The 10,143-nt window shown below is 34.3% G+C and overlaps 1 non-coding gene across 1 annotated transcript; it reads right to left on the reverse strand.

The window, feature by feature from the left end:
* Positions 1-7,003: 7,003 nt before the first annotated feature.
* On the reverse strand, positions 7,004-7,076 carry Trnaa-agc (transfer RNA alanine (anticodon AGC)). The gene has a single exon. It is a non-coding gene; the product is annotated as a tRNA-Ala (tRNA).
* Between the last annotated feature and the right edge of the window lie 3,067 nt (positions 7,077-10,143).

The raw sequence follows: 10,143 nt of genomic DNA on the forward strand, positions 1-10,143 counted from the left end.
ACAAAATATCAATAGCATCTTTAGTTTAATGGAAAGTTCTAGTACTTAATAGGAGACAGTTTAATGCAGCAAACATTAAAATGTTTGAACACATAAGACTAAAGAAAAAAAGGAGATTTAATAGAAATAAATATAACCTGCTCTGCAAAATAGAAGGTATCAAAGAGAAAATATACTCTATTGATAAATTATCCAAAATGTATTTTGTCATTTAACAGCAGAAGGAAAAACAATAAATCTTTATTTCCTTTCAATTTATTTTTCCAGAAAAACTGTGTTCTTTAATTTATAATTACTGTCACTTTGGCCATCATTGGGCACTCGGAATGGATTGAAAGTCAATTATGATTGATAAAATTATTTTTGCAATTAAATATAGTCATGCATCACTTAGCAATGGATCTAGGTTCTAAGAAACGTGTCTTGTTAGGCAGCTCTGCATTGAGCAGGCATGGCAGTGTCTTCACACAGCTAAGGTGACTGGGATGTCAGTATGTGACACAGTCCCCCAGGACAGCCATCTTCTGTGTGGCGTATCTGCAGTGGTGTTGTGTGGCACATGCCTGTATAATATTGTAGTACTGACATGATGGCTTGCAGTGTGGCTTAGTGAGACAGATTTTTTAAAAACATAAACAACTGAGTGTTTTAGAAAATTTGGGGGCTAATTGTAAGTCGACCGAAGTGATAGATGAGTCAGCAACAGGAATGCCATTGTGGACACTAGGACTCCTGTTTTACCAGTCACCCACTGACTACAAATAAGCATTGGAAGAATTTGGTGTGGTGCACGAGTCAGAGAACTCCTCAGAGAGAAGCCTGACTTAATTACTGGTGGCTGTATTAAAAAAAAAAAACTGCACCAAGAATTTCTAAAACTCAACAAATGGAAGTTACTAGACTAATTTGGCAAAAAATTTTAACTATCATCTTTATTAGTTTCAAGAGATTTTATGAGATAGGGTTTTGTCTCCTTAGAAACTAAAAAGGACTGACTCTTAGTATGTTTAATGCATGTATTAGCTTATGTTTCTAGCTCCATGTTAAACGTTTTGAATATCGGCCATGCTTTTATTACAGTTCATCAGTTATTGCATTGGCAGTCATTGATAGGGTGAGATTAAGGAACACCAATGGTTCTGGGCCTTGTCTTTTTCCTGAATTTAATTATAATGTTTTTAATGTTTTGCATAATACTAAGCATAGCACTGATATTTGATTTGTTGCAATTAAAAATCAAATTGCATGAGTAGTATCTCTGGTATATAGAGTTTAATATGGCTTTCTATCATTGACATTAAAATGGTTAACTAGAATAGTGGATTTTAAATATTGACTTAATCTTTGTTCTCACAACAGAAGGTGGTAGCATGTTATTTTCCTAATGTATGGCTAGATTCAATCATCCTTTTTTAAAAAGGTGGAGATCAGGAGGACTGTGGTTTGTGGACAGCCTAGGCAAAAAGTTAACAAGACCCTATCTCAACAAATCAGCTAGACATGGTGGCCCATGCCTGTCATCCCAGCTGTGTGGGAGGCATAGGTAGGAGGATTGTGGTTCAAGGCTGGCCCAAGCAAAACAAAACAATATGCAGACCATATCTGAAAAAAAACAGCTAAAGCAAAAAGAGCTGGAGGCATGGTTCAAGTGGTAGAATGCTTTCATAGCAAGTACAAGACCCTGAGTTCAAATCCCAACACTGAAAAAAAAGATTTATCCATGGTATAGCATGTTATCAGTACTTTATTCCTTTTTATGATTAAATAATATTCCATTGTGTATATGAATATATCAGATTTCTTCCTACATATTCACCTGTGATGGACATTTGGATTGCTTCCACTTTGGGGCTATTATAAATAATGTTTAACATTAAAGTTAAAATTTTTGTGTGTGAACACATATCTTTTTTTTGGTGGTACTGGGGTTTGAACTCAGTGCCCTGTGCTTGAACAAGTTTTTAATTCTCTGAGGTATCTATCTATGGGTGATGTTGCTATGTCATATGTAATTCTGCCTTTAATATTCTGAGGCACCATTACGATATCCCTTCCAGCAACATGGGGGGTTTTAGTTTCCCTATATCTTTGCATACTCTTTATCATGTATCTTTTTAAATATGGCCATTCTGTTGTAGAGCAGAGGGAATGGAATGGCATCTTATTGTGCATTTATTGGCATTTCTCTAAAGTCAAATAATGTTGAGCATCTTTTCGTGTGCTTATTCACAATTTACACATCATTTTTAGAGAATGCCTATTCACCTCCCTGTCTATTGGGTTATTTTAAATGGATTTATTCATTTTTATATTGCCAAGTTGTATGAGATTTGCAAATACTTTCTCCCATTCTGTGAGTTGTCTTTTCAACTTGTTGATAGTGTCCTTGAAACACAGATGTTTAAAATTTTAGTGAAGTACAATTGGTCTATTTTTTGCTTGTTTGAACATTAGATATTATATCTAAGAAACTATTGCTTAATTGAAAATCACAAGTTTCACACTTACATTTTCTCCTAAAAGTTTTATAGTTTTAACTTTTATATCTTGTCCTTGACCATTTTAAGTTAATTTTTGTACGTGGTGTGAGGTAGGGATCCAGCTTCATTCTTTGGCATGTGGATAGCCAGTTATTCCTACATAATTTGTTGAATTTCTTGTTAGCAATCAATTGACCAAGGCTGGTTTATTTCTGGACTCTCAATTCTGTACCACTGATCTGCCTCATACCATGGTCACATTGTCTTGATTAGCTTTGCAATCTAAGTTCTGAAATTGGGAAGTATGAGTTCTCTACCTTTGTTTTTCTTTTACAATGTGGCTTTGAATATTCTTAGTTCCTTGCATTTCCAGGTGAATTTTAGGGTTAGCTTTTCAATTTCTGAAAATAAAGGTAGCTGGAATCTTAATGTAACATTAGAGCTTTTCCAGTCCCCTATGTACATCTCGTTCCCCAGCTTTTCTCCAATTAAAACTTGTTTGTTTTATCCAACTGTAATCTGCCAGCTGGGGAAGCCGGGAAGTAAAGCAATTACCTGTGATTGTTTTTGACAAACACTTCTGAGAAAAAGACTTTTTGCATTGAGTGAGCATTGAGTCAGGTCAAGTAAAGATAACCTTGAATATGGGATGTGCCATGGAATTACCAGAAAGGACAAATAATGAAAATTCACTGGGAACCGGGTTTTGAAGGAGCTCCAGCCCTGTTCTGCTCCCTCTGGTAGTAGACTAATTGTTTCCACTGAAATGTAAGGTTGTTTTTCAAAGCTACTGCAGAGTTGGGAATGAAAGATGATTAAAGCAATTAAAACACTACAAAGCTTGCTGGGTTTTCTTTAAACCAACATTCATCTGTTTTAACTGAATAAATGCTCACTGCATTGCTGCAAGCCTTTGGTTTATTCTCAGAGTTTTGAAAGTGTTGATTCTCATGCCTTGTGTCAGTTTCCTCATTGTGTTCACAGAGGAGAGAATTTTTGGAAGTCTTTCTGCCATGGTCACTGATGTCACTCAAAAATGTTAATTTACTTTTCTTCTTTATCTCTCTTTCTTTTTTGATTAGTTTTGCCATAACTTTGTCTTCTTATTAGTGTTTTTACAAGAACCAGATTTATAATTCATTAATTCTCTTGTTTGCACTTTTCCAATTCGTTAATTAAAATCTTATTCTTTTCTCCTTTAGTTAGGCCATCTTATTTTCTATGTTTTACTTCTTGAAGATTTAGTTCAGTTATTTTGGTTTTTCTTTTCATAGTAAACAACCATAAAATTATGAATTATTCTCTGAGCTGTAACTTGAGTCTCATAAGTCTTGATATGCAGTGTTATCATAATTATTTTCTAGTCTTCAGATGTGGTGTAATTTTGTTTTTGAATTAAGCTTATCTATGAGGGCATTTCTAATTTTCTAAGTGATTTTTACTTATTACTTTGCAGACTATTCTTTATTTCACGACATTGCAGTATACAAATATGTCAGTAAAGTCTTCCCTTTTTAGGATTACTTTTTGTCTTTGTAACTCATGGGATCATTAATTTAAAAATTATTCTGTAAGCATTTGAGGATAGTCTACCCACAGGATATCCTTTTTATTCAATAGATTATTCAGTACCTCTGTTTTCTTATTTGATCTGTTAAAGACTGAATGAACATTATTTATTTTAAGTCCAATTTTTTACTTAAAAAATTAATTTATGTAAGCCAGGTATGGTGTGGCACACATGTAACCCAGTTCCTTGAGAGGTGGAGGCAAGAGGATTTCGAGTTCAAGGCCCTGTCAAGACCCTGTCTCAAAAATAAAATACAAACAAAAGGGCTGGGGGCATGGCTCAAGTGGTAGAGCACTTGCCTAGCAAGCTCATGGCCCTGGGTTTAATTCACACTAGCACAAAATTTTTTTAAAAATTATGTATATGTTATAGACATCAAAATATATCCATTTAAGTGTACGTATTTCTCCATGTGACCCATTTCACACTTAAGATAGAGAATGTTTACATCATGCCAAGAAATTCCCTGTGTTCATTCCAAGCCCACACCTGTCCTATAACACCAGTCCCAGGCAGCAACTCTTCTGTTTATGTCATTGTAAATTACCAACATTCTATTCATGTGATCTCTAAGACAGAAGATTTTCCTGTAGCTTTTCTTTCGTAGCTTCTCATCTCAGAAGAGCCTTTCAAAATCCCTTCCCAATGTCAGCTTTTTCTAGTAGACCCCTCAGACTGCTTCTAGCTTCTACCCATTAACAAGTTCCAAAGTCACTTCTACATTTTTAGATATTTGTTACAGCACACCCCAGTTCTCAATACCAATTATCTATGTTTGTTATGGTTCTCCAAAGAAACAAATACTATATACAAAAAAGATTTATTAGAAGGCATTGGCTCATCTGATTATGGAGACTGAAAAGTTCCATAATCTTCTGTCTGCAAGCTGAGGACCCAAGAAAACCAAAAATGTAGTTCACCAGTCTGAAAATCAAAGAGCCAATGGTATGGATTCCAGTCCAGATCCCAAGGCCTTAGAAGTAGGAGGGCAAGGGAAGAAGAGGATCAATGCCCCAGCTCATACAATCAGGCAGAGAGAATTTTCAATCTTCCAACTATTCTTTCATTTAGTCCCTCAACAGACTGAATGGTGCTAACCCACCCGGGGGAGGTCCATCTGCTTTACTCAGTTCATCTGTGCAAATGCTAATGGGTTTTGCAAACACCCTCACAGACACATCCAGAAATAATGATCATCTGGCTATCTAGGCATCCCATGGGCCAGTCAAGTTGACACATAAAATTAACCATCACACTTCTGTCGTATTTCCAGGTTGCCACTTGCCTCAGCACTCAGTCAGGATATATGAGACAAAAAGAAAAGTGAAAAAATTCCCATAACTATACTGTTCTTGAGTCCAAGGTCTCTTACCAGTCTGGCAAATTCCAAAATTTCTTTTAAGGATAAAACCATAACGATAAGGGTTTTTACCTTGCACTTAGTAGAAAGAATAGGGATGTCATAGCTTCTCTACTCAGAAGTGGAAGTCCGTACAATTGATTTTTGTATATTGACCTTGTATCTTGCAAATTTACTAACCTTTTATTAAACTATAAGCATTTTATAAGTATTATATATATGCTTAAAACATTGCTAAGTTCTGTTTTACTTCTTTCTTTCCAATCTGCACATTTTATTAATTTTCTTGCTTTATTGCACTAGCTACAATTTCCAGTATAACATTGATTAACAGTAGGAAGAGGAGGCATCCTTGACTAGGTCTCTGATACTAATACAAAGCATTCCTTTTTCACCATTTAGTATAATGTTAACTGTAGGCTGTCTATAAACGTCCTTTATCTGCTGCCATTCCAAGGTTGCTGAGAGTTTTTATCATGGATGGATATTGAATTTTGTCAAAGGCTTTTTCTATATCAACTGAGATTATCATGATTTTCTTTTCATATAAATCTAGTTAGAGGTGTCTTGACTTTATCGATCTTCTAAGACAACTCTTTATTTCATTGAGTTTCTCTACCATTTTTATTTATAATTTCATTAAGTTCCATTGTGATCTTTGTGTACTTCCTTCTATGTTCTTTGAGCTTTATTTGCTCTTCTTTCTAGTTTCTTAAGATCACAGATTAGTTTGAGACCTTTCTTTTTTCCTAATCTGTGCTCCTCTCTAGGAACTGCTTTAGCTGCATCTAGAAATGTGAGTATGTTGTGTTTTAATTTTTATTCCTTTCAAAATGCTTTGGAATTTCTTATTTACCCTTCCTTCCTTCCTTCCTTCCTTTCTTCCTTCCTGCTTCCCTCCCTCCCTTCCTTCCTTCCATTCTAACCTTCCACCTTGCACATGCTAGATAAGTGTTCTACCACTGAGCTATCCCCAGCCCCTCTTTCTTTGGTTTCTTTTGTGACTGATGGGTTATTTAGAATTATGCTATTTTGTATCCAAATATTTTTCTGTTATTGGTCTCTGTTAGTTCTGTTATTGGTAATTTATTTACACTATGCTCAGAAAGCATACTTTGTATGACTTGAATTCTTTCAGATTGAGATGTTTTTTATGGCCCAGAATATGATCTATTTTGGTAAATGTCCTGTGTACATGTAAAAAGAATGTATATTCTTAGGTTGTTGAGTAGTATGTTTTATAAAAGTCAAGCAAGCCAAGTTGGTTGAGAGTTCTCTATGAATATTCCATATGCTTGCTGCTTTTTTTATTTACTTGTTCTGTCGATTGAGGAAGGTGTTAATATACTCAACATGAGCTGTTGGTTTGTGCTTATCTCCTGGCAGTTTTACCAGTTTTTGCTTCATGTAGTTTGAAACCTATTTAAAAGGCACATAGAACTTTAGGGTTATTACATCCTGATGAATTGGCCACTTTATTGTTATGAAATAACATTCCTTATCTCTGGCTATATTCTTTGCTCTAAAATACAGTTTGACTGATATTAATTCATATATACAGCTTTCTTCTCTTTTCTTTCTTTTTTTTTTAATTGGTGGTACTGGGGTTTGAACTCAGGGCCTCATGCTTGCTAGGCAGGTGCTCTACCACTTGAGCCACTCCACCAGCCCTTTTTTGTGTTGGATATTTTCAATATAGGGTCTCATGAACTGTTTGCCCAGGTTGGCTTCAAACCACAATTCTGATCTCTGCCTCCTGAGTAGCTAGGATTACTGGCATGAGCCACGGGTGCCCAGCTTATTCCAGCTCTCTTTTGATCAATATTAGCATGATATACTATTTTCCTTACTTTAATTTTGATCTCTTTAATGGGCTTATTAATTATATCTCTTTCACTTAAGTGATTGCTTTAGGCCTAAATGCATACAACTTCAATTTATCACAGTTTACCATCAAGCAATAATATAATACTTTACTGGTATATATACTGCCTTGTTTCCATTAAAAGTGTTGAGCTGTATTTTATCATACATTTTATTTTTACATATTATAATCCCAAGTCATTATTTTGCTTCAAATAGTCAATTATCTTTTGAAGAGCTTTAAGTCATAAAGAGTTAGTATTTTATTTACCCAGGTAGTTGCCATTTCTGGGGCTAATTTTTTTGTAGATTCATATTTCTTTACAAGCATTTTTCCTTTCTTTAAGATAATTTTTTAGCACTTCCCAAGGTAAAAGTCTTTGGATGAATTCTTTTTTCAGCTTGTGTATTTAAAAATGTATTTTGCCTTTTTTTTATTGGTTGTAGAATTTTATGTTGAAAGTCTTTTTCTTTCAGTACTTTAAAGATGATTTTGCAAGGAACATCTTACATCTTGGATTATTTCTGATAAGAACTCTGATGTCATTCTATCTCTGTTTCTCCGTACATAATATATCTCTCTTTTGTGGCTACTTTAGATAATTTCTCTTCATCATTATTTTTAAGCAATTTGATTGTGATGTACCTTAATGTGGTCTTTTTTATTTTCTTTTTAAATGTTTCTTGTGCTTGTGGTTTGTTAACCTTTTGGATCTGTGGGCATATAGATTTAACCTCATTTGGAAAACTCTCTGTCATTACTTGTTCAAATATATTTTCTATCTTCTGAGACTTTCAAGGACTCCAATGGCAACTATATTGGTTCACTTGAAGTTTTCCCACAGCTCATGGATGCTCTGTTAAAGCTTTTCAATGTCTTTTCTCTTTGTTTTTCTTTTTGAATAGTTCCTATTCTGTCTTCACCTTTACTACTATTTTCTTACATAAAATCAAAGCTACTGATAATCGCAAACTTTGTTTTGTCTCACACATTGTAATTTTTATCTCTAGAAGTTTAAGTTAAATGATTTTTAGATTTGCCCTGTCTGTATTAAAATTGCTGTGCTTTCTCCAGCTTCTGGAACATGGGAAATACATTTATAGTAGTGAGTCTATGTCTTTGTATCTGCATCAGTATCATGTCTGAGTCAGTTTCAATACACTGATATTTCTCTTCATAAATGGCTATATCTTTCTGTTTTCTTTGCAAGGATGATAATGTTTTATTGGATTTAAGACTTACCCTAAAACCGTTGATTCAAACATCCTGCCCAGCTCTCTAGATGTTTGTGACAGGAGGCTGGTCTTCTAGGTCTCCATTATGGTCAGGAGTGAAAATGTGAGCAAAGCAGTGTTGGTGAAGTTTCTTATCATGACTGTTTGCTTTATGTATCATGTTGCCATGTTATTTAGTGCCTAAAGTTCATTTCTCACTATAAATGAAGACTTTGCTTTCACAAAAATAATTCAGTCCTATTTTTCCAATAAAACTTATGATTCAAATTCAACTTCTTATATTAACGTTGTCCCTGTATTTTTTTTTGCAGACTAACGATGTCTTTTATATATATATATATATATATTTTTTTTTTTTTTTTTGCAGACTAACAATGTCTTATATCTTTTTGCTCTTTCTTTTATTTTAAACATTATCATTTTGGTTCAAGTAGAGTTCGGTCTTACACTCAATAGGATAGTCTGTGTCTTTTTAGAAAGAAGTTTTATCTGTTTATATTTATTGTGATGAATATTATCTTTCTTCTTAACCCTATCACTTTTTGTTGTTGTTTCTTATTTTTTCACACTCTTTAGTTATACTGTTCATGCCTTCTATCTTATATTTTCTATTCTTCCAGAAGTTATCTGCATTCTTATATTATTTTGGTTGACCCTATTTTAAAATTTAAAATCTTATTAATTCTTGACTCATCTCCCATTTGCTTGATAATTGGAAACTTCATCAGGATATGTCTAGATGTGAGTTCTTTTAATTATTTTTACCTGCTCTTTATGGATGCTTTCCTTCAAACTGTTATTACCAATTTTAGACTCACTCTTATGTTTTTGCTCATTTCTTTCATCTCTCTGCTTCTCTCTGAATTCTGGAAGATTTTCTTTTTCTGAACAATTTAAATTATTTATTCCATTCACTGGAAATGACTGCATTTGAAAATTCTGTATTCACACTTTCCATCTTAAAGTAAAGTGGTCTTATCTCACATGATACCTTTTCAAAAATGCAATATACTCTCTAATCTCATGGAAAATACAAACTTAACGAATTTTTTTTCTGTTTTTAGGATAAGTCTGTTTCGTGGGGGAACATTTATTCTGATTATTGTCTGGTTTGGTTTCTTCCTTTGTAACTAGAGAGATTAAGATTTTGTCAGATGGTTGTTCTTCTTTTACATATGTTTTGGAAACAGGTGAAGTCTGTCAGAGAAGGGGCAAGTTCAGATGTTTTAATCTCAAACATGGAGAAAAAGAGAAATTTTATAGAGCTGAAGGTTTAGTGGTTATTCTGTTCAATTCACCATGTGGTGCAGGTTATAAATTCTGGTAACTCAGTTGTTAGTCAGGGAATCTTAGTTCTTTGTGGAACATATCCTTTCACCCTCCTCCATGTGGGAGGCTGGGAAAGCACAGTTTCCCCAAGTAATTTTTGGGTTTAAGACTTGCTCTCTTCTCACCCTCAATGCCAGCCTCTGTTCCCAGCCATTGGGTGAAGCCAAAGTTCCAGTGGAAATTGAAAAACATTTCTACCAGAGTCCCTGAGCAGGACCACTTAGCAGCCATTCAAACATATTTTGCTTTTGTTATTTCAGTTAGCTGGGGATGCTATACTACTTTCTAACACATCTAGTTACCCA

The sequence above is a fragment of the Castor canadensis genome, chromosome 13 (assembly GCF_047511655.1).
Source record: "Castor canadensis chromosome 13, mCasCan1.hap1v2, whole genome shotgun sequence".
In the NCBI taxonomy this organism is placed as follows: domain Eukaryota; kingdom Metazoa; phylum Chordata; class Mammalia; order Rodentia; family Castoridae; genus Castor; species Castor canadensis.